Source organism: Loxodonta africana, chromosome 12 (assembly GCF_030014295.1).
Source record: "Loxodonta africana isolate mLoxAfr1 chromosome 12, mLoxAfr1.hap2, whole genome shotgun sequence".
Classification (NCBI taxonomy): Eukaryota; Metazoa; Chordata; class Mammalia; order Proboscidea; family Elephantidae; genus Loxodonta; species Loxodonta africana.
In genome coordinates, this window is record NC_087353.1 from 96,195,215 (window position 1) to 96,220,478 (window position 25,264).

Below are 25,264 nucleotides of genomic sequence, written 5' to 3' on the forward strand. Positions count from 1 at the left end.
ATCTTGGGGCGGAGGACCGATCCCAAGTGGAATAGTGGGCGACTCCCGCCATTCCTGGGGTGCTTCGGAGTCTGGGAAAACGTCCTCCCCTCTCATGCTGGCCACGTTTAAGTATAAAAGCTAGGACCCGAGCGCGTGGCGCGGAATGGTGGAAGCGCACAGCACACTTTGTCCGGTCGCCATCTTCCGCATTCCCTCCTCCCGCACACCCACTCAATACTTGTTTACCCGGTGAGATCGGTGGCCAAAAAAGTGTGTTGACGCAGTGAGGTGTGTGTGTTGTACTGACTGGCAGGAAAGTCGGCTGGAGGCGTGAGGGGGCCTCCTCGCATTCCCAAACCGCAAATCCGGGAGAGGCCCACCGTCGCCAGCCCCGGTGCCGTGGTCCGCAGCCAGCCTGGGCTGCCGGAGCCGAGGCCTTTGTTTGTTCCTAGGCCGCCAGCCCCGGCTTCGGCTGCCTGGACGCGGCCGGACTGACAAAACTCGGCCCCTTTGTTTTAAGACCGAAAGACAAGCCAAACTTGAGCCTGGTCGTCTTCCCCCGCCGCACCTTTGTCCGCTCTTAGCTGGCTGGGAAAGCTGGCGGAGAGGGGAGGGAAAATGCGGTAAGGTCGGAATCTAGCGCCCCGGTATCCTGCCCTATTCGGGCGCGCATCCGGCGCTTTTAGGAACCCCTGTGTTGTTGACCGCGTGGACACGTTCACCCCTAGGCCCCACGCCCAAAAATAAGTCATCCTTTCTTAGGTGCGGACAGCTGAGACGATCGCCCCCACCCATGGGGACTGAAGTCCCCAATCTCCGCCGGCGTCTTGGTGTAAGGCAGGCCCCGGAGGATCGCCAGCTCTGTGGTCTGCGCGGAAGGCCGAGGCCGGGAACTAAGTGCAAGCTTCCGCAAGCTCCAGGCCCAGCAGCCAAGGTGCTCCCGGCCCGGGCGCCTCTAAAACCCGGAGAGGCTGTGCCAGGAAAGCCATGCTCGCCGTCCTTTTGCCGCGATAGTCCAGACCCGACTAGGCGCAGAGCCGAGCTTCGGCCAGACCGACCCCAGCCCGCCAGGCAGCGCCAGGGACGAGGCACCAGCGTCCGTAACGTGCGGGGACCAGGGCACACCGCGGGCAGCAAGGTCGGGCCAGTACCGGCGGATCCCGGGCTCCTCTCGCCCCGCCTCCGGCACCCGACTCTTCTCCGGCCTTGGTCGGCTCTTCCACGCCACTGTTTGGCTCGGAGAAGACGGAGACGCGTTTGGTGCGCCGGGGGCCGGCTCTAGCCATAAATCTCGGCGCAGGCCCTCCTTCCTACTGCTCTCGCGGAGCTGCTCCAGGCCGGCCTCACATCCCGGGCTGGGCTGGACGCCCCGCTCTCCGGTCACGGCATGGGGGCCCCGAGACTGCGCAGGGAGTCAAACCAGGAGCTTTCTCGTTTGCCAAACAGGGAGCGGTCTTCCCAACTCGGGACTCCGAGGCGGCCTGGGGCTCGCTGGATCACCGTCTGGGGTAGGACGCCAGGGCCGGGCACTGGATCCTAGGAAGGCACAGTGAGGCCGGGTTGGGCGCGCGGCCACCCGCTCGAGCCCAGCTCCGGCGCCACTGCACCCTTGAGGGCCGACGTTAGGGTCAGGGTCGGGGCGGCTTCTCAAAACTCTGCCCGCCACCCCCTCCGCGGCCCCTACGCTGATTCCACGCCCTTGTTTTGCCATCAGAGCCCCCGGCGAGCGCACGATACGGGGAGGGGGCTTTTTTTTTTTTTTTTTTTTTGCCCTCGAGGACTCAGTGGGGTATCTGCAGGCGCCGCGCCCAGAGGCGGGGGCTTCCTCTTGCTCGACACCCCATATTTCTCGGACACCCCAGGCTTTTCGCCGCCCAACCCGGGCTCGGCGCCCTAGGCGGCCGCCCACTTTAGCGCAAACAGCCGAGCCGCCTGGAAAGCAGGACTCCGCGACGCGGGTGGAAGAAGCCTGGCGGCGGCGGCGGTTTTTCTACTGGAACAGAGTAGGGGCGCTCGGGGGGCAGACCCGGAGAGGTGCATTTGCACCAAGTGTGCGTAATGTCACCAGCATTGTTTGCCTCTTAGCTAGAAGGGCGGGGAACGGGCTTCCCCGCTGGTGTCCATCACCGAGCAGGCCGTGCGCAGTTCGGAGACAACCACCCCGGACCGGTCTTCGCTCCGGACTCCGGGTGGGGACAGCGCGGGAGGCAGCCACATGCACACACCTTCTGGGGACCTCCCAAGATCTGCAACGTGCCAAGGGCAAAAACCGAATTCCGATCCGGAGCAGATGCGGGGACAGCGGGCTTGGAAACCTCTCTCCGGGGATGGTTTCACCCAGAAGCTTCGGCTCCTTCCTAGAATTTCTAGAAGCTATTTGGAGGGGCCGGCGGCTTCCGGCCCGGCCCCAAGGAATTTGAGACCTTGGCCTGCCGGCGCGAGCGCAACGAAAGCGTGGAGAGGCGACCGGGTCGCATTCCCAGCCATGCCTCCCCGGCTAGGCGCGGGCCCCACCGCGGCGCCCCAGGAAGCGCATCGGAAAACAAAGCGCTGCGGTTTCAGCCCAAGGTTAAAGTCCACCGCGAGCGTTTTTTTCCCCCCGGAATCTGAGAGCGCTAGCGTTCCTCCAAATAAACCGCCAATAAATCAGCTCCGGGGGCGCCTCTGCAGGGCTTCAGTGACCTTGGGGGATGGCTTTCCTGCCAGACCCGTCCGAGGACAGGCATGGGCGGGGGGACAATGTTATCCCTCCCCCGTCCAGAGAAGGGCGGAAGAGAGGACAGCCAAGGGCATTCGTGGGTGTTTATTGTGGTCCGCATGGACCCGGAGGGGCTGGGGGGTGGGGAGACCGGTTAATTGTGGGGTGCAAAGTGCCAGGTTGTGAAAGAATTTGTGATTGTGGGAGACTGGCAGTTTGGGGATGCTGCGTGTTTGGGGGAGGTGGTACTTGTGCTCATCCGACAAATCTGCCCCTGCGCCGGGCACTGTTCTAGGATGTGGTGATAGAGCCAAGCAGGCCACACCAGGCCTCTTTGGGGCCCTCATCCTTTGTCTGGGTGTGCCTGGGTGTGTTCGGCGGGTGAGTGTGTACAGAGTGTGACTAATGGGATTTATGGATGTCACTGCGAGAGCGACTAATGGAGGGCTTTGCTGCACGCGTATTTGGGGAGGGGCGCCGCACCTATGTGGGGAATCCGCGCCCCAGGAGGGGCTGCCTGGTCGCTTAGAGGCTCCCTCCACGCCACCGCCCGCTCCAAGCTTTGTTGGGGCCTGGGCAGCGGTCCCGGGCAGGTTAGTGCCTGTGCAGGGTTGTGGGGCACATTCCACTACAGCCTGTCCCCTGAGGCCCCTCAGTCCCGCCTCCTTGACCCACGTGGCCTCTCCAAAGCAAGCCGTCCCACCTCCTTCCTTAGCTGAGCCCTCCCAGTTTCCTCTTTTTAGGTCTGCAAATTCCTTTAGAGGCAAAGGGCATCCTGCTTGGGGCAGGCTTTGCTGACCAATTGATTTGGGTACTGTCATACCCATTTCACAGATGGGAAATCTAAAGTGCAGAAAGGAAAAGTGAGGCAGCTAAACTCACACAGCTAGGAAGTGGCAGCCAACCAGCACCCTCAACCAATCTGCCTTCCCTTACCAGGTGGGGGAGTGGGGATACATGTGTGAAGTCCCAGCTCCCCTCCCAGATCTGATGGAGACTACACTAACACCTTGCACCTTGGTTTACTGCCCTTCCCCATCAATCCTTCCTACTCTAACTTCCATCTGTTCGAGGCAACCCAGATGTCAGCCGGAGTCTCTGATTGGCCTGGGAGAGGGGTGCAGGGGTAGGATGGTTGTCTATACCTGGTATTCCAAGATGGAGGCACCAGCTGGGTAGAAACCCAGGTAGGAGGAGCAGGAGTTCAGAAGGGCTTGAGATTCCACAGATTCAGGCTCAGGAAACACCTGGAGAATGGAGTTTCTCATCTCCCTTTGGATTTCTGATTTCCGACACAATCTCTGCGTGTTCACGCAGGTGCTATTTCTGCTATTTTCGCACACATTCTGTCCCCCATATCTGTGCCCCATCACAGACCCCCTCATCATAGGGACCCTGAGACTCAGAAGTGGAGTGACCTTTCCAAGGTCACCCAGCATCGTGGCAGCCACCAAGCCATACCAGGGCTCTGCCCAGCTCTCTCCACCTCTGGGTAGGAACAGAGACAGGTACCCCCTGGTCTGTGATGGCATCTCTGGGATGGGAGGAGCGGCAGGGCCTGACCCTTCTTCCCAGATCTCCAGGAGGCCTCCCTACCCAACAGGCTCTAGGGAAAACTCACTCACTCACACTCTCTCTATCACCTCCCTCCCTCCCGTTTTTTTCTTTTTCTTTTTTTTTTTTTAATCCTCCTTTGGCATTTTCTTTCAAGCTGAAAATAAAAACATTTCCCATGGCTACAGCTTTGAAAGCTCCCCTCTCCCTTCCGCCGCCATCTCATCCCCTCATCAATCCATTTCCAAAGCCAGCATTTTAAAGTCAAGAGCAAACCCGCAAAGATCAAGCCTGACAGGCCCCCTTCCCACTTCCCTCCACTTTCTCTTCATGTCTGGGTCTGTCTTCAGCCTGAGATGAGCAGGAGGAAGGCCTCCCCCACCAGCACACGCACACACACGCTCTCGCCCACGTCTGCCCAGCTTCTGTGGCCACAGGCAGCCTTTCCAGAACCTTCTTGAGCTGCTCCTGCAGGAAAGACCTGCTCGCTTCTTTCCTTCTGGAAGTGTCTGGGTTTCCCCTCCACATTTTCTTGTCTGGCCCACCTCCCTTGGGCTCTCCTTTAGGATGTCATCCCAAATTTAAGTGCCTATAGGAATCGGGCCACCACCCATCTGTCAGTTTGTCATACTGTGGTAACTTATGTATTGCTGTGATGCTGGAAGCTATGCCACTGGTATTTCAAATACCAGCACGGTCACCCATGACCTAAAACTAGGAAGAAAAGCCTGGAGATTTCCTTCTGAAAATTAGCTGATGAAAACCTTATGGATCACAACAGAGCACTGTCCGATATAGCACTGGGAAATGAGCCGCTTAGGTTGGAAAGCACTCCAAATAAAAAATACCAACAATTGTGAGGATGGCGAGGACCCAGTGATGTTCCGTTCTCTTCTACATGGGGTCGCTGTGAGTCGGAGCCAACTCGATGACAACCACAACAATAACAACACAGCAATCAGACAGGAAATAGATGAGCGGAAATGGGAGAGCACCTACAGGGAGCAACTCCTCACAGCTCCAGCTGACACTCCCCAGATCTGCTGTTGTTCGTGGAAAGCCAGTGTTTCAGTCAGCATGGGCTAGGCTGTGCTGCAGTGACAAAAATCCCATACATCTCAATGGCTTAACACAACACATAAATTTATTCTCATCTACACATTGTCTCTTCAGTCTGGGTGGCCCTCCAGGGCAGCCAGCCTCCATGTGGTGACTTGGCAATCCAAATCAATTAGATTTCATGGTTGTCTGACTCGAATGAGGCCGCCAAGGGAAATGGAAGATTTGCACAGGAAATTTTCACTGCTGGACTCCAGAAGTCACATGTCACTTATGCTTGCAATCTATTGTCCAAAGCTAGTCATGTGACTCCACCCAACTGAAGGATGTTGGGAAATAGAGTATTCCCATGCCCAAGAAGGGGAGGAAATTCAGATAATGGTGAATAAGGACAATGTCTACCACAGCTGGAATGTGACCTGTCCTAATTGTTTCACCTAGGTGCTTTTCTGAACACTGTGCTGATCCTGGCTGGTGCAAAGGGTTAACGTGCTCAGCTGCTAACCAAAAGTTCGAAGGTTCAAGTCCACCCAGAGGCACCTTGGAAGAAAGGCCTGGAGATCGCTTTCTGAAAAATCAGCCATAGAAAACCCTGTGGAGCACAGTTCTCCCCTGACAGGCATAGGATCGCCATAAATAAGTCAACTTGATGGCAACTGGTTTGGTTATGTTGACCAAAATAAAGCACACATGTAGGCCACCTGCTCGTCGTCGGTGGAAACGGACAAGATAGGATCTGTCCTCATAGAGCTTCCACTGCTGAGCACTACCAAGGAGGACAGGGGGCCCCAAGAGCAGTGTGCTGGGGCCCAGACCAAGACTCCATCCAGGGGAGGAAAGAGATGTTGTAAGTAGTTGATACCCAACTTTCTTAAACAGCAGTTTTATTAGGTCCCGTAACAAGGAAGCCCACAAGTATAACAGCTTCAGGTACAGATGGATCCAAGACATACCTCTCTCAGTTTTACTTCCCTCTCTCTTCGGCCCCATTCTGTCCTACAAACGTGGGTTTCCCCTATAAGGTGGTATTTGGCCAGCCTCAGATTTGCAGTGAACAAGGGGCAGTTCCACTAGGGGATGCTGGGAGAGTTGGTGCTCAAAGGAATAATGCTGGACAGACACAGATGACTCTCAACCTATCCAGCTCTGCTCTAAGGGCAGGATTAATCAGACCCAAGAATGACTGATGATGAGATTTAGCACATGACCTTGCCCAAGAGGCAAAACTTCTCACAGCACTTGTATTGGCCACAGATCTCACGCACCTTCTCAAATCCATCCTCCTCCCTCCTTTTCCCCTCCTCCCTCGGCTCCCTTTCTTCTCTTTCCTCCTTTCTCCTTCCCTTTCCCTTTCTTCTTGCCTTCATCCCCCCATCTTCTTTGTCTTCTCTCCTCTCTCTCTACCCTACCTATAGCAGGCCACCTTTCCAATTCCAGACTGAGATGAAATACCACAGTATGGGGCATAGGACCAGGCTTTCCCAGTGGCTGCCATGACATTGTATCTTCTGAAGACGGCCACCCAATTCTTTCCTTCTGCAATGTGACCCTGACCCATGGAGAGAGGGGAGCTGCATCTAATCGCCAGATGCAGTGGAAGACTGGGTCACAAAAGGTGATAGCACTTCAGCCTTCTTCACTGGGACACTCACCCTTGGAGCCCTAAGCCACCATGTTAGAAGTTTGAGTATCTGAAGCCACCATTGACGTAGGTGTTTCAACCAACAGCTCCAGCTGAGGTCCCAGCCGACATAGACTGAGCCCTGGCTATTCAGTAGAGCACTTTGCAAACGTTATTTCTAATCTAGAATATCCTAGAAAATAACGTGTGATGGCCCCCTACTTTCTGGGTCTCTACCTTCCTCCAGGTGTCAGGGCCTGATTCACCTTTAGGTGCCCAGGGCCCAGGAAGGCAGTGCTCATGTCTGCTGTGTTTTGAGTGCCAGGCACTTTCCCCTGAACCCTCTCAGTGCCCTGTGTCATCAGTGCAGAGCCCAGTGAAGCCAGGTTCTGAACAGACAATGGGGTTAGAACTTAATTCTGTCCATCCCCAGCCAACCTGCCCTCGCTAGTAGGGGTTGATTGAATGAATAAGGAAAGGAATGGGTATGGACTGAGTTCAGGTTCTGCTTCTGCCGCTCATTTGATGTGTGACTTTTGCAAGGTCACTTCCCTGCTCTGGGCCTCAGTTTACCTGTCTGTGAAGTGGGGCTTAACGTATCTCCCCCTTCCTGGGACCAAGTGAGAGGGTGTGTGTATTGAGTGCATTGTAGACACTCAGTAGACGGTGGCCGAGGCAATCTTTCTGAACACTAGCAGGAACCCCATGCCCAAGGGTGACCACCTCCTCCCTCCCACCACTAGTGGGGGGCTGGGCAGTGACTAGGTGCTCAGGAAAGGGTGGTTTCCCAACTAGTCCTATATGGGGCCACAATCAGCCCTGTCCCCAAGCCATCGGCTCAAGGTTTCTTTCTTTAATAATTTATTTTTGTTGTTGTTGAGAATATACACAATAGAACATACAACAGCTTCTACATGTGCAATTCAATGACATGGATTAAATTCTTTGAGTTGTGCAACCATTCTCACCCTCCTTTTCTGAGTTGTTCCTCCCCCATTAACATAAACATTGCCCCCTAAGGTTCCTATCTAATCTTTCCAGTTGCTGTTGTCAGTTTGATCCCATACAGATAGATCTTAAAAGAGCACAGTGCTTCAGGCAGATATTCTTTATTAGATAAGCTAAACTATTACTTGGTTTTGAGAAGACTTTAGGGGATACTTTTGGTTTAAGGTTTAAAGATTATCTCAAAGCAATAGTTTCAGGGGTTCGTCCAACCTTCATGGCTCCAGAAAGTCTGGATTCCATGAGAATTTGAAATTCTCCATCCCTCCCCCCCTTTTAATCAGGATCCTTCTAGAGAATCTTTGATCAAAACGTTCAGTAATAGTAGCCAGGCATCATCCAGTTCTTGTCTCATGGCAGAGGAGCCAGTTGTTCATGCAGGCAATGAGCCACACATTCCTTTTCCTGACTCTCCTTCCTCTGTTGCTCCAGGAGACTAGGGCCAAAGGTTTCTTGACTAGGACAGGACAGAGGCCAACCTTGGGCCCTTGTCCCTCTGTCTGTCCCAGCACTAGGACACAGCTTGAACCCCCTTTCTCACAAAGGATGGGATCCTCCAGCCCTCCATGATGAAAAATGGGAGACTGAAGTCTCATGGTATAGGGTTAATGTTGGTGCCTGTGATGGCTAATTTTGTGTGTCAATTTGGCAAGGTTGTAGGGCCCAGTTATTTAAACAGATACTGATCAAGGCATTGCTGGGAAGGTATTAAATCTACTATCAGTTGACTTTAAGTAAAGGAGAGTACCCTGGGTAATGTGAGTGGGCCTCAGCTAATCAGTTGAGGGCATTAAGAGCAAAAACTGAGGTTTCCTGGAGAAAAATTATGCAGCATCAACTCCTGAGAGTTTCCAGTTAGCCTGAGGAATTTTAGACTTTCCAGCCCCCATAGTCATGTGAGACAATTCCTTAAAATGAATCTATTTATAGAGATAGGGAGATATAGATAGATACAGATAAGGAGCCCTGGTGGCACAATGGTTAATCGTTGGCTGCTAATGGGAAGATCAAGATCAGGGTTTGAACCCACCAGTGGCTCCTCAGGACCAGGACCTGGAGATCTGCTGCCATAAAGATTACAGCCTAGGAAACCCTGCGGGACAGTTCTGCCCTGCCATACGGGGTTGCTATGTGTTGGAATCAACTCAATGGCACAACACAACAACAAGGTAAATACAGATATTCTACTAGTTTGGTGACATCTTTGCTTTTTAACACTTTAAAGAGGTCTTTTGCAGCAAATTTGCCCAATGCAATAGGTCATTTGATTTCTTGACTGCCTCTTCCATGGGTGTTGATTGTTGATACAAGTAAAATGAAATCCTTGACAACTTCAGTCTTTTCTCCATATATCATGATGTTGCTTCTTGATCCAGATGTGAAGATTTTTGTTTTCTTCATGTTGAGGTATAATCCATACTGACACAGTAGCTGCAACAGTGGGCTCAAACAATGGCACAGGACCAGGTAACCACCTCGTTCTGTTATATATGGGGCCACTATGAGTAGGAACCGACTCAACGGCCCCTAACAGCACAACAACTAGTTCCGTTTCTCTGGTGACCCCTGACTGATACTGTGCCCTACCCACATCCACCCAGCACATATCATTCCCTTGTATATCAAAAGGAGGGCTTCCCACCACAAGCCCCTGCAACTCTGGGGAGCTTGTCTTGTCAAGTGCAAGGCAAGCCAGAAGGACTGGAAATTTAAGATTGTTGCACCCAAGCAACCCTCAACCAATGACTGACCCAAGTGGAGAAATACTCTACTTCCCTTGCCCATGTCCTCAGGGGCGGATTACTCAATAAACAAGGTAAGCAAGGACTCACCTGTGCTTACGTCCTAATCGCCTATGTTTTCCACCATACCTTGTTCACCGGGTAATCCAGTCCCTGTCAGGAACTGTAAATTTGCAAAGAGGCTTTGATTCTGTAGGAAGATGCTGTGGTGTTGGGAGAGAGACAGATGCCAGCCGTATCTAGAAGCAGAATCTTTGATGTGGTGAAAAACGTGAAATCATTCGCTATAGATGATCTGGTCTATACCTTGCCTATCGGCTAATCTGCCCCTGTACGTTCTACACTGTCTCCTGGAGTTCCCCAGCAGGACTGAGCCCCAGTTGCCCAGCGTGGTAATTCACCTAATGATACATCATGTTCTGCATTTTAATCAAAGATGCTTTATAAGAATTCTGATCAAAAGGGGGAAAAGGCAGAACAGAATTTCAAATTCTCATAGAATCCAGATTTTCTGGAGTCATGGAGGCTGGATGAATCCCCAAAACTATCACTCTAAGATAATCTTTAAATGAAAAGTATCCCCTGAAGTCTTCTCAAAACCAAACAGTAATTTAGCTTAACTCATAAAGAATGCCTGCCTTGAGCATTGAGCCCTTTTAAGATCTATCTGTATGGGATCAAACTGACAACAGCAACTAGAAAGATTGGATAGGAACCTTAGCTGGCAATGACTTATGTTAATGGGGGAGGAACAACTCAGAAAAGGAGGGTGAGAATGTTGCACAACTTAAAGAATGTAATCCATGTCACTGGATTGTACATGTAGAAACTGTTGAAATGGTGTATGTTCTGTTGTATATATTCTCAGCAACAAAAGTAAATTAAAAAAAAAAAAAATACACCATGTTCTAGCTACATTTTTTCCATATTTCACTCCCCCTACTGGTGCTTCCTAAGGTCACCTCCCATGTAAACTACTTGCGCTTGAATCCTTGTTTTGGAAATCTGCTTCTGGGGGCACCTAGCCTGAGACATATGGCAGTGGCTCTCCCAACACCAGTCCAGTCTCTGCTCACCCCAGCCTCCAGCCATGCTGTCCTCTACAGAAGCCAGCAGAGCGAGAGGGACTCTCCACCCGAGAGAAGCCAACAGAGGCTCAACAAGGACCACCTCTGCTGAGGCCACCCAGCCCGCAGCCGGCAGGGCCAGGACTCAGACCAAAACCACGTGACGCAGAGTTCCTTCCACTCATCCTTTGCTGCTCTGAGTGTGGGGGTGATAGCATTTCTATGTTGGGGGCCTGTGTGCCCAGTTAGCTGCCTTGCCATTTCAAGGGAGGAGCGGTGGCTGGAGCCTGGGGGCTCTAAGAGTGGAGTCTTGTTATGCTGCAGAAATGGAGACCCAGACAAGGGAAGTGACTTGTCCAAGGTCACACAGCTGAATAGTGATAGAGGCAGGATTTGAACTCAACTCTTTCTGACCACGTTGTGTCTTTCCCATGCTCCCATCGCCTCTGTTATAACTGTCACCCCTACAAACCTATGAGATCCTTTGCAAGACCAGACCATGCTCGATTATCACTTTCTTCCCCAGCCCCATGGCCAGCCCAGTAGACCCCAGTGAATGTCTACTCAATGAATGAAAGAATGAAGTGGCATCCTTTTGGTAGGGTTTTCAAAGATGAATAGAAGTTTACTAGGTAGGAAGGCAGAGAAGGACATTCTGGGCTGAAGAAACAGCCTGTGCTAAGATGTGGAGGTAGCATGATGGGCCCAAATGGGAGGGAGCAGTGTGGAGGCCAGGCAGGGCCTCCCATCCTTAGGTGGCTGGTCACCCTTGGCCAGCACAGGCAGCAGTGGCCCTTGGCTGTCCATCTCAGCCCTGCTGACCTGCTCCTGTCCACAGGGAGCAGGGCCCCAGCACCTCCGCCCTCGAGACCCCAGCTCAGACGGTTTTAGGTATCTCTTTTCCCCTTCACACCTGGGTGGGTTGAGCAGTATTTATTTAAACTTTCAAGTTATTGGTGTTTTTGTTGAAAGCACAGGAATTACTCATGGTTGGTTTCAGTTCTTTTCTGGCCACCACCATGTCTTTGTATGCAAGGTACAAATTATACGTCAGCTCAATTCACCATCAATCAGAGGCTGCCAGCCCAGCATCAAGCAACAGAGGTTTGGAATGCTCTGGAAGCCAGCTCTGGCTAGAGGAGGCTAGGGTCTCAAATGGGTCATAGTCCTTGAAGTTGCTTGGGATGAGGAACCTGGGTGGGAAATAGGGAAGTGACCCAGGAACAAATCGCACCTCTGTCCCTTTCCCTCTGTGATCCTTGCCAGCGGAGCTAGCCACTCTGAGCTGTCTCCTCATCTGTAAAATGAGCACATAGAACTTTCCACATCACCATCTACTGATGTTATCACCCACTGCCTGGGTGAGCCTGGACAAGCTGTGTGCCCTCTCTCGGCCCCAAGGAAAGAGCAACAGGGAGTGCTGAAGGAAATGAGGAACCAAAACATAGGGCCAGCCTCTGCTTAGCAAGCACATCTTCAGACCATCTGGCCTCCTGGGGTGTGGCATTTGAAAACATGGTCCTAAAATTCCTTGACACTCTTACTATTGAAAGGTGGGTCCGTGTCTCCTCCCCTTGCTTCTGGTCTCCATGACTTCTTGACCAATAGAATGCGGCAGAAGTGACCGTGTGCCTTGTCTGGGCCAGGCCTCAAAGAACTGGCTACTTCTGGGCATTTCAGCCAATTGGCTTAGTATTGATTTCAATGGCTCTGTTCTACCTTCTACTCCAAACGTAGCATCTGGTGTCTTAAAAGCTTGTGAGCGGCCACTCAAGGCAAGGCAATTGGTCTCTGTTTGCCTGGAGCACCAGAGGAAGAAGGAGAGTCAGAAGTAGGAGGAGGAGATGGAATGTGTAGCTAATTGCCACCATGAACAACTGCCTCCTTTGTCATGAGACCAGAACTGGATGGTGCCTTGCTACCATTACTGAACATTTTGATCAAAGGTTCTATAGAAGAATCCTGATCAAAAGGGGAAAAAATGCAGAACAGAATTTCAAATTCTCATGGAATCCAGACTTTCTGGAGCCATGGAGGCTGGATGACCCCCCTCCCAAAACTATCACCCTGAGGAAACCTTTAAACCTTGAATCAAAACCATCCCCTGAAGTCATTTTTTTTAATTTTTGTTTGATTTTTCTTCCCCCATCTTTTTTTTTTTTTCCTATCCCTTAGGGTCTTCTGGAAAGAACTGGAAAACCTACTAGACAAATTCTAAAAGAGCTGTAACACGCCTGAAGTCCCTTTAAACTAAATAATAGTTAGAAAAGAACATCTGCGTTAAGCATTACACTCTGTTAAAGAATTATCTGCATGTGATCAAATGACAGCAGCAACACAAAAGGATATAGCCGAGAAGCTTAGGGGGGCAGTGAGTTTGTGTTAATGATGGTGAAATAGTTTGGAAAAGGTTGTCAAGAAAGGTGGCACAACTTGAAGGATGTAACCAATGTCACTGAATTATATATGTAGAAATTGTTAAAGTGGTGTATGTTTTGTGGTGTATATTTTCAGCCCCCCCCCCAATTAATTAATTAAAAAAAAATGGCACCTTCTGCTTTTTGTCTCTTGGGATGCTCACTCTTGGAACCCAGCCACTATGCTGCGAGTAAGCCCAAGCAGCCCAGAACCCTGGTCCAGAGCCCCAGCTGAGCTCCCAGTCAACAGCCTACACCAACTTCCCAGCCACATGAGTGCGACATCTTGGAAGCGGATCCTCCAGCCCCAGCCAACTCACCCTAGCTGGTGCCATGGTGGACAAAGGTGAGCTGTCCCTCCTGAGGTCTGCCCAAATTTCAGATCCATGAGCAAAATAAACAATGTTGCTTTTAAGCCACTAGTAGTGGGGTGGTTTGTTACACAGCAATAGATAGCTAAAACATGGGTGTTATGAACTGAATTGTGTCCTCCCCAAAATAGGTGTTGTAAATCCTAAACCCCCATACCTGTGGATGTAATCGCACTTGGGAATAAGATTTTCTTTGTTATGCTAAGGAGACTACATCAGTGTAGGGTGTGTCCTAAACCAATCACCTTTGAGATATAAAAAGAACAAATTAGGCACAGAGAAGGAAACGGGAACATGAAGATCGCTAAGGAAATCAAGGGTCAGATGCTGAGAAAGAGACAAGGACCTTTCCCCAGAGCCTACAGAGAAAGACTTCCCCTAGAGCCAGCACCCTGAATTTGGACTTCTAGCCTCCTAAACTGTGAGAAAACGAATTTCTGTTCATTAAAGCCACCAACTTAGAGCCACCCACATATGGTATTTCTGTTATAGTAAAAAACAAAAACAAACATAGTGCTAAGAAACTAAGACAATGGGGTTCAGTAAAAGGATTTCTGGGGGTATGCTTCATAAAACTCCAATAGGACTATACCCCCATCTCGCACATTTCCCAGATTTGCCTGTGTGGAGACCACAGCAATGGTGTATTGGTAAATGTTTAACAAGTTCCCAGGGGTTGAGGAGGGGAGAACCCTGATTTGTAGCATTTGCCAATCTCCATGGTGTAAATACTCCTGAATTCAAGCTACCAACGTGACATCACTGAATGTAGACCTGGGGAGAGATGTTCAGTAGCACACCATCATATAGGATTTCTGCCTTGTTGTTGGGCGCTGTCAAGTTGATTCCTACTCATAGTGACCCTGTAGGACAACTGCCCTATAGCGTTTCCAAGGCTGTAATCTTTGCAGAAGCAGATCACCAGGTCTTTCTCCCACAGAGCCTCTAGGTGGGTTTAAGCTCCTAAACCATTGTGCCACCAGGGCGCCTTATTTTCACCTTAATGATATAATAAATGTAAACAACCTTCAGAGCACAGATAAAATAAGCAAAGTATAGTAAATAATTAAGAAATGATGAGTTTTGAGTATTTATTTATTTTTAATATATGGTGGTTCAGTGGTAGAATTCTTGCCTCCCATGTGCGAAACCCAGGTTCAGTTCCCAGCCAGCACACCTCGTGGACAGCCACCACCCATCCGTCGCCGGAGGCCTGTGTGCTGCTATGATGGCGCACAGGTTTCAGCCGGGCTTCCGGGACTAAGATGCACTAGGAAGAAAGGCCTGGTGATCTACTTCCGAAAATCAGCCAACGGAAACCATGTGGATCACAATGGTCCAAAATCCGAAATCAATCTTGGGGCTGGTGCAGGACCAGGTGGCAATTCTTTCTATTGTGCATGGGGTCGCCGTAAGTGGGATCAGGCAATATTTGCCCTTTTGTATCTGACTTCTTTTGCCCGGCATGATGTTTTCAAGGTTCATCCGTGTTGTGGCATGCACGAGAACTTCATTTCCATTGTAGGTATGCACCATATTTTGTTTATCCATTCATCTGTTGGTGGACATTTAGGGTGTCCGTAGGGTTTCCAGTGGCTGATTTTTCAGAAGTAGATTGCCAGGCCTTTCTTCCAAGACACCTTCTTCCAAGGTGGACTTGGTTAGCAGCCAAGCACGTGAACTGTTTTCGCTGCCCAGGAACTGACTCTTTCCTGCATGAGACTTCAGTTTGGAGTCACACGGAATCCTTTTTTTTTTTTGATAATATTTTATTGTGTTTTTGGTGAATGACATTGGTTACATTCCTCTCAACACATGACAGTCTCGTTATGTCTGTTTTGGGTGTCCCACTTCCAGTCATCTAGCTCCCTGACCCCTTACATTCTCATCTTTGTTTTAAAGTAATTATTGTTTGGTCTCGTATAGATGATTTTATGAAGGAGCACAGTACTTATGGGTGATATTCGTTATATTTTGAGCCAATCTGTTATTTAGCTACCAGGTGACCTTGGGGGTTAGTTTCAGTTCAAGGTTTGAAGGGTATCTCAGGGCAATCATGTCAGGAAGTCCTCCAGTCTCAACCAGTCCAGTAGGTCTGGTTTTGTTTGTTTGTTTTTTAAGAAATTTGAGGTTTTGTTCCACATTTTTCTTCCATTCTGTCAGGGTCCATCTAGTCACCCAGAATCCATTCTCTGGAGAGTGTGCCACCAGAGGTGTGCCAGAGATGTGGATGAGACACCTGAGGCAGGAGGGGCAGGGCCCTGGTGTGAGAACCCCTTGACCTGTGCTGTGAAACATCACTGGGGTGGCAGCAGACCACTTCTGAAACAGTCTTGCGGTAACTGGGGCACTTTCTTGGCCGGGTGATTCTCAGAACACGCCATAAGCTACTAATATCCTTGATGACATTTCTTTCCTCCTTAACCAAGCTGGAGTGGGTTCTTTGTCTACAACTGAGAACTCTGACTGATTCAGTCCCCCAGCGCCATCTCCTCTCCTGGCTGGCTGCCCAGGACTGTCACATAAGCTCCATGCCTTACACATAGGTGGCGGGTTATAACATTTCCCAAAGCAGGCCACAACAACATCGCCCAGCCTACTTACTTTGGACATGCCGTCCTGAGGGATCTGTCCCTGGAGAAGGACATCATGCTTGGTAAAGTAGAGGATCAGCGAAAAAGAGGGGGGACTCTCAACGAGATGGACTGACAGGATGGACTTAGACACAGCAACAATTGTGAGGATGGTGCAGGACTGGGCAACATTTCGTTCTGTTACTCATGGGGCCGCTACGAGTCCGAGCCAACTCAAGGGCTCCTGTTTTTCTAGAATCTTGCCATTCCCCCAATCGAGAAGTGGGAGTCTATGTCTCCTTTCAAGTCGACTGGACGTGAGACTCACTTGTAACCAGTGGAATGTAGGAGAAGAAGTAACATTCTCATTGAAGGTCCAAATCTTGTGACTTCAGTTAAAAAAGCCTTCCGGATCTGAAAGCAAACAGCTCATAATAGGGAGTATTCAAAGGCCTTGCTCAGTCCGGGAGAGGGGCTTTCGTGGGGTGGGAGGGTGTGGGTTGGGGCTGGGAGGGGCTAGCAACAGGGGTGGGGTGGGGTAAGGACAGTGGGAGAGCAGGAAAGGGGTGGCCGCCAGCTGCTGTCTGAGCTCCTCCCTCTACAAATGCCTTTTCCAGCTGCTACTAAAGCCTGTGACATTCCACCATTACTGCTCCACCCTGTGGCCTAAAGCTGTGGCCAGGGTAGGAGCCACGAGGTGCCACAGCCACGTGCTGGCTGGACACAGTCCAGATTGGCTGACTCACCTGGGGTAGGTCACCCTGTATTTCTGGGCCTCCTCAGTATCCCCATCTGCAAAATGAAGACAAGAAGGCGCCTGCCAGGCTGTCCACAGGAGTTGAGGGGATCCTGGGGCCCGTTCACACATGCAGCAAATAGCCCCAAGCACCTGCTCTGACCAGGAGCAATGGCTGGGCTGGGGGCCTAAAGCCAAGGTGGTAAGCAGGACCAATGTGTCCCTCCACCATGGGAGAAGAGACAAAGGACAAAAGCACTCCCAGCGGCTGGCGTGTCTACAGGGGCCTGACTCCTATAGCTGGCCATAAGCCCAAGCTCTCCCCGCCCAGCTCCCACCCTCTAAAAACCCCACAAGCCACCTACCACCCAGGAAGAGGCAGTGTCTCCCCTGAGAGCAGTGGTCAGGTAGGAGGGGCTGGTCAAGGCCAGGGGAAGCTAGATGCCCTTCTTCCCAATGAGGCCCATCGAGGCTGGCACCAGCTGGAAGTCATGGCCAAGCCAGGTGCAGACTGGATCCTTCAGGAGCCCAGCTGAGCCCCCCACATCAGGTATCCCCAGGCACCCTCAGGCTCTCAGCTGGTTGTCCCAGGCTATTTGCCCTGTCTGCTCTCTGCTCTAGTGGTTAAGTGCTATGGCTGCTAACCACAGGGTCGGCAGTTCAAATCTGCCAGGGGCTCCTTGGAAACTCTATGGGGCAGTTCTACTCTGTCCTGTAGGGTCACTATGAGTTTCGTTTTTTGGTTTTTTGGGCCCTCCCCTCATCCCACCCCCACCCCTGCCCTCACCCCAGTCCAACCACACCTCTCAGCTTGCAGCTCCATCTGGTGGCGGAACTAGCCAGGCACAGGCATGTGGCCAGCTTCTAGACCCCCAGAACACTCACCTCTTATCCTTAAAAAAAAAAATCCTTAGGGGGACAGAATATGTCTGGGACAAGGAACAGCAGCTGATAGGGATGCTAGGTGGTGCCCTGGGCCCTGTGTCCATGATCCTGGGTTGGAGAGAGACCCCCAGACTGACCTTTCCACATGGCTTCCGGGATCAAAGCAAAGGCACAGCCTACATCTGAGGCCCCGCCCACCCTCAGCCCACACCCCCTGCCCTGGCTGCGGCCTCACCATGGGACCGACAGACCCCAGAACGCCTTGTGGCTGTTCCACCTCTAAGCTCTCACATGCACTGTTGCCTTGCCGGGAGCCCACCTTCTTGGTGGAAGAGCCTTACTTGCCATGGCCTGTCACTGCCCCCTACACACGCACACAGGCTTTCTCTGTGTGGGCCCAGGACAAAGACAGCAGGACTGCAGGGAGGCAGGGGACTGTCCTCTGTGATGGAATGTTCAGGCAATGAGACCTACTCAAAAATGCCACAGCCCTCAGAGAGGGGGTGAGCACCCTGTGGTTGGAAGCAACCAAGGACTGGCCAGGGGAGACAGGTGGCCAAGGAGGGTCTCCAAGGGTGTTTATTCTATCCCCACCCCTCGAAGCCTTCTCTTTGCCAGGCGCTCAGAGGAGATGGCGGCCCCACAGCCCCGCCCCAGCCCCTCTTCCCCAAGGGCTGCTGCCCAGGCTGGCCGCCTCTCCACCCAGGCCCACCTGCCCCTCCTCAGACTCCCATTCCCTGTGCTCCCCTCCCCAGGCTCATCTCCTAAGACCCAGCCTCCCAGATCTCATCTTGCTGTTCCCTCTGCCTGAAATGCTTTTCCCTACACGCACCCTGACTTTTCCTGTCATCCTGCAAGGTCCAGCATGCCCTCAGAAGAGGGCAGTGGGGAGCCATGATGGAATAAGGAGGGAGGGGTGGCCAGGTCTACTCCGCTCTGGGAAGATACACACTGAGAAGCAAACGCTGTGGTGATTCATTAAGGAAATTGCTGAGGGAAGGGGCAGACAGAGCAGGGAGCAGAAGAAGCCAGGTGAGACTTCAGGCAGGTCCCAGCTGGCCCCACTGGGTGCCCTAGGGATATGTATTACAACTCAATGTGGCCTGCCACCTTGATGCCAGGGAGCCACATTTTCAACCCCTTACCTACTGGGTTGGTACCTCCAGGAGGAGAGGACCCTCGCAGGGACCTGGCCCCTGGCTCTGCCATACAGGCGCAGCAGCTGTGTAACCCCGGGCAGCCGTCAGTCCAAAGGTGAGAGCGTGAGCTGCAAGGAATGAGCCCACAGAGCCCGAACCAGGAATCTAAGGGGTCAGGCAGGGATAGGGTCCACTACAGGCACTTAGCACGTCAGCCGGATGATGTCACCCACGCTGCCACACCCCAACAGTATTCCATGCAAAGTGTCACCAACCATACCCAACTGCAGGACACAATGTCCATCCCTAACAAGGTCAGTCACTGTGGCATTTTCCAGAGGTGGCCTTCAGGCCCCCCCAGGCGACTATGCTGCCCACCACCCCCTGCCTCCAGGACTCTCCTGAGGGGACAGCTTTGACCCTGTCCCCTGGGCCACAATGGGTAGAGAGGTTCAGGGGTTCAGGGCCTGAGGTTCAGGGAGTGCAGGAGGTAGGGGGTGGGGGGTTCAGGGTGTGGAAGGGGATTCAGGGGTACAAGGGATGGAGGGGTGCAGGGGGTAGAGGAGTGCAGGGATGGAAGGGTACAAGCGTGGAGGGGTGCGGGGGTGCAGGGCATGGAGGGGGTGGAAGGGTGGAGGGGTGCAGAGATCCAGGGGTTGAACGGTGGAGGGGTATAGGGGTGGAGGGATGCAGGTGGTGCCGGTGCAGGGCATGGAGAAAGTGGAGAGGTGGAGGAGTGGAGGGAGCACGGGGGTGGAGGGGTCTAAGGGTGGAGGGGTGGAGACAGTGGATGGGTGGAGGGGGTAGAAGGGCGGAGGGGGTAGAAGGGTGGAGAGGTGCAGGGGTGGAGGGTAGAGCGGGTGGAGGGGTGCAGGGGTAGAGGGTAGAGTGAGCGGAGGGGTAGAGTGGGTGGAGGGGTGCAGGGGTGGAGGGGTGGAGGAGTTGAGGGGGTGCAAAGGGGTGAAGAGATGGAAGGGGTGGAGGAGTGGAAGGATGGAGGGGGTGGAGGGGTGGAGGAGGTGGAGGGGTATAGAGGGTGCAAGAGTGGAAGGATGGAGGGGGTAGAGAAGGTGGAAGGGTAGAGGGATGGAGATGATGGAGGAGTTGAGGGGGTGGAAGTGTGGAGGGGTAGAAGCGTGGAAGGGAGGGGGGTGGAGGGGTGAGGGGGGTGGAACCATGGAGGGGTGGAGAGAGTGGAGAGGGTGGAGGGTAGAGGTGCTGCAGGGGTGCAGGGGTGGAGAAGTGGAGGGGGTGGAAATGTGAAGGGGTGGAGGAGGTGGAAGGGTAGAGGGGGTGCAGAGGTAGAGGGGGTGCTGGGGTGGAGGAGGTGCAGGGGTGGGGGTGGAGGGGTGGAAGGTTGGAAGGGATGCGGTGGGTGGAGGGTGCCGGGGCAGGCTGAGCTCTTGCAGGAATGTCTAACTTAAAAGGGGAGGCAAGCTGGCACCTTGGTGCCGTTTCCTCCTGGAGCAGGCTCATCCTTTCTGAGGATTTAAAAGAATCAAAGCTGCCAAGGAGGAGGCCTGCTCCTGGCCCCAGGCTATACCAGGTCCCATTTTAACTGGGACCATTTTTAGTCCTGAGCGGGAGGCTCCCCGATGCTCTGGTATCTCCCTCAGCTCCGTAGGAGCAACAAGGGCCCGGCCTGTGCCAGGGGCTCCCCACCCCTCCTGCCGCCCAGTCTCAGGGGACGGGAACCCCACTGGCCAAGCTGGAGAGCTTTTCTTATACAGAAAGGGTTTTGTTTTAATTGTGATAAAAAACATATAACAAAAATTTTTGCCATTTTAACCCCTTTTAAGGTTTTTTTTTTTTTTTTTTTACCATTTAGTGACATTAATGACCTTCACCCTGGTGTGCAACCATCACCACTATCCATTTCCAGAAGTTTCTCATCACCCCAAGCAGAAACTCAAAAACTGAAAAAACTGAATCCATTGCCGTGGAGGTTGTTTCTGACCCAGGGTGACCCCGTGTGTTACGACGCAGAACTGCCCTGTGGGGGTTTTGGCTGTAATCTTTCCAGAAGTCGATCGCCAGGCCTTCTGCTGCACCACTGGGTGGATTGAAATGCTAACCTTTAGGTTAGTAGTCAAGTGCTAACCATCTGTGCCACCCAGGGACTTAACAGAAACTCAATATCTCTTAAACAGTAACTCCCCAATCCCTGCCCCCTTCAAGTCCCTAGTAACTGTAGATCTATGCATTTGCCTACTCTAGATATTTCATGTAAGCGGGATCCTACCATCTTTGTCCTTTTGTGACCGACTTCACTCAGCTTCATGTTTTCCAGGTTCATCCATGCTGTAGCATGTATCAGAACATCATTTCTTTTTCATGGCTGAATAATACTCCACTGCATGGAGAGAACACATTTTGTTTGTCCCTTCATCCGTTGATGGACACTTGGGTTATTCGCTCTCAGAAGGGGCGTGGCACAGCTGCATCCAACGGGCAGGTCCACAAACGCTTAGAAAGTTGCTTGTCACCTTCCCCATTGTAGCGCTCTGAAGAGTATCTCAATGTCATGGATTGAATTGTGTCCTCCCAAAATATGTGTCAACTTGACTAGGCCATGATTCCCAGTATTGTGTGGTTGTCCTCCATTTTGTGATCTGATGTGATTTTCCTGCTTATAAATCCTAATCTCTGCCTGAGGTTAATGAGGCAAGACTGTCGTGGTTGTTAGGTCCTGTCGTGTCGGTTCTGACTCATAGCAACTCTATGCACAACAGAGCGAAACACTGCCCAGCCCTGCGCCATCCTCACAATCGTTACTGTGCCTGAGCGCGTTGTTGCAGCCACTGTGTCAGTCCATCTCGTTGGGGTTGTGATAGAGTGATAGTGCCAGTGGACATGTGTGCAAGGGTGTGTCAGTATGTGTGCTGGTAAGCATGTGTGCAAGGCTGTGTGTTCTGTGTGCCAGTGCACGTGTGTGCACATGTGTGCCCCATGTGTGCCATGCACATGTGTGCAGTGGTATGTAAATGTGTGTAGGTAAATGTGTAGGCAAGAGTGTGTGCCCTGTGTTGTCGTGCATGTGTGTGTGAGGATGTGGACCCTGTGTGCTGGTACACATAAGGGTGCGAGGGCATGGGCTCTGTGTGTGCCATGCACATGTCTGAGTGTGTGTGCCATGCAGGTGTGTGAGGGTGTGTGCCGTGCATGTGTGTGAGGGTGTGTGCCATGCATGTGTATGAGGGTGTGTGCTGTCCACATGTGTGAGGGTGTGTACCATGCATGTGAGGGTGTGTGCTGTGTATGTGTGTGAGTGTGTCCCATGCATGTGAGGGTGTGCGTTGTGCACGTGAGGGTGTGCGTTGTGCACGTGTGCGAGCGTGTGTGCAGTACACATGTGTGAGGGTGTGTGCCGTACACGTGCGAGAGTGTGTGCCGTGCACGTGTGTGAGGGTGTGTGCCGTGCACATGTGTGAGGGTGTGTGCTGTGCACATGTGTGAGGGTGTGTACCCTGGTGGCCCTTGCTTCCTGGGTCGAAGTGCTTTCTGGCCCAGAGATTCTTCAGAGCCTGGGGGGAAGACCAGAGCAGCACTCCTATCAGCTCCTGCTCTGGGCAAGCCCCATGCCTCCCTTCTTGGCCCAGTGTTGCAGAAGGTGATACTGAGGCTCAGGGAGGTTAGGTCCTTGCCCAAGAACTCACAGAAGATCCTGGAGCCTGGACTCTCACCAGACCTACTGAGGAGAGAAACCCCCCTAGGGTTCTGCCCCAGTCAAATGCCCACCACGGTCCCCCCAGGGGTCCTTCTGCCCTCAGCTATGTGCTGGGTGGAAGGGCTGCTGCCCCAGGCTCCCAGCAGCAGGCATTCTGAGGGCCCTCTGGGCCTGGCAGGACTGGACGGTCCCTCCTGGCAAAGTTGGAGGAGGCCCCAGGAGACGGGCCCATGGGCACCACCCCATCTCCATCCCCACCCCATTCTGTAGGCTCTGATGACCCCTGCTGGCCACATGTCCCACCACCATGGAAACCCTGGCTGGGCCTCCCAGGCCCCCAATGAGGAAAGGATGGGCTGGGGGTGTCCTGGCCGATGGTGAGGGTGTCAGGGCACAGCGGGACCACCAGCGGTGACACGTCTCTTCTAAAACACTCTCCCATGGCTCCCATTAAGCACCCCAGACCTCCCCTCCCTCTCCTCACCCCACACGCTTGACCCTCAACCCACACCTGCCTCCCTCTTCAGCCGCTCCCCCAGCCCTGCACCTCTGCTCCAGGCCTCTGGGGCTCCCATCTCAGGCACAGAGACACCCCCACAGGACCCCAGACCGGAAGCCACCTCCGTCCCCTGCCCCACTTGCTCCTCTAGGTCCGGCCTCTTCTGTCACTCCAGCGTGTATCCACTCAACTCCAGCTCCTCTCCACACCTCCGTCTGGTCCTCTCATAGCCCAGGCAGCTCCAGGTCCGCACCACGCTGTCACCCAGCTGTGCCACCTCGGTCCCCCTGAGCCTCCACACCCTTGTCGCGTGTGCGTGTCTGCGTGTGTGTGTGTGTTGTGTGTTTTACTATTTTTTATTGCAATAAAATGTATATAACCTCAAATTTGCCATTTTAAGTATACGTACAATTCAGTGGCGTTGATTACATTCACCACGTTGGGCAACAACCACCACCATCTCTTTCCAAAACTTTTCATCCCCCCAAACAGAAACTCAGTAGCCCTCCCTCTGCTCCCCCTGGCCCCTAGTAACCACTGATCTATTTTCTGTCCCCATACGCTTGCCTATTCCAGATATTTCATGTAAGTGGGGTCACACACTATTCGTCCTTTTGTGTCTGACTTACTTCATGCAGCATGACGGTTTCAGGGTCCATCCATGTGGTAGCGTGGATCAGAACTTCATTCCTCTTTATGGCTGAGTAATATTCCATGGTGTGGATTTAAGACCACATTTTGTGTAGCCATTCGTCTGTTGATGGACATATGAGTCATTTCCACCTTTTGTCTATTGTGAACGTTCATGTACATGTTTTCTGTTGGCATCCCTGTTTTTAAGTCTCTTGAGTAGCTGGGTCATAGGATAATTCGATGCTGAACTTTTTTCAGAAGGGTCATAATTTTCCATCATCGAAGCAATAGCAAAGCACTAAGCGCTGTGCTAGACCCTGGCAGATGGTGGAGAGTAAGATCTCTTCTCCATCTCCTCACCAGTTGTTTGGATTTTGCTTGGGCTTGGTTGTCACCATCGGCTCTGCATTCATTTCCTGCAGCTGCCACCAACGAAGTACCACAGAGAGTCACAGAGCCACACAGAGGGAAGAAGCTCACACGAAGACGGAGGCAGTGGCTGGAGTGATGCTGCCACAAGGTGAGGAAAGCCTGGGGCCACCAGAAGCCAGCAGAGACAAGGAGGGATCCTCCCCTAGAGCCTACGGAGGAAGCCTGGCCCTGCTGACACCCTGAATTTAGACTCCTGGCCTCCAGAACTGTGAGACAATACATTTCTGTCACTATTTCCAAATAAGGTCACCTTCTGAGGTCCCAGGGGGACAGGAATTGTTGGAAGACACTATTCAGCCAGAACAGTCTCCAATCTGAGATGGATTCTTTTACCTCTAATCTGAGATGGATTATTTTACTTATTTATTTATTTGGCAGGCATTTTCTTAAGCCCTGTGCCCAACTCATAAACCATGTGCCCATCTCATAAGGATTAGCTCAGTTAATCTATAAATCCATTTAACTGGCTCCATGCCAGCCTCCGAGTGTCCCAAACTCTGAAAGCAAAAGGGTGAGTCAGCTGCTCAGCCCAGTCCTCTGCCTCCCTGCATGCCCGCTCCCTCCAGGGAACAGTGACAGCCACAGCTCAGCACCTCGAGCTGTTTCAGGTCTCTCAACAACCCTTTGATGGCACAGCTGTGATCCCACTTTACAGATGAGAAACCTGAGGTTAGGGCACTGGGCTGCCTGCCTGGCCACACAGGCCAACCTGTGTGTTAATGTCAGCGAAGTTTTTTTTTTTTTTCTTCTCAGTTTTTAGAGAAAAACAGCCTTAATCGAGTGTTACTGTTTTCCTTCCTCGTCTCAGTCTCTACCTTGGGTGGCCATTTGGAGACCGCTGGGCTAATATCACATCAAAGCCAGTTAAGTGTCTGTCTGCCCCCCTGGACTGTGATTTCCGTGAGGAAGGGAGGGAGGAAAGGAATTACTCATCAAATGAATGGAAACCAGACTAGTTGCAATCAAGTCAACTGCGACTCACAGTGACCTCATGCGTGTCAGAGTAGAACTGCACTCCACAGGGTTTTCAATGACTGATCTTTCAGGAGTAGATTGCCAGGCCTTTCTTTCAAGGCACCTCCTCTGAATGGACTCAATCCTCCAAGTGTTTGGTTTGCACCACCCAGGGACTCTGAACGAATGAAAGGGATCTCTTTTACAGATGTGGCATTCGAGACTCAGCG

The 25,264-nt window shown here is 52.3% G+C and overlaps 1 long non-coding RNA gene and 1 other non-coding gene across 2 annotated transcripts; one reads left to right on the forward strand and one right to left on the reverse strand.

Moving 5' to 3' along the window:
• The first annotated feature begins 1,737 nt into the window (after positions 1-1,737).
• On the forward strand, positions 1,738-24,478 carry LOC111752445 (uncharacterized). Its single transcript, XR_002787367.2, has 3 exons — positions 1,738-6,140; positions 13,323-13,491; positions 24,071-24,478. It is a non-coding gene; the product is annotated as an uncharacterized LOC111752445 (long non-coding RNA).
• Positions 12,901-12,962, reverse strand: LOC111752461 (U7 small nuclear RNA). Its single transcript, XR_002787390.1, has one exon. It is a non-coding gene; the product is annotated as a U7 small nuclear RNA (small nuclear RNA).
• Positions 24,479-25,264: the final 786 nt, after the last annotated feature.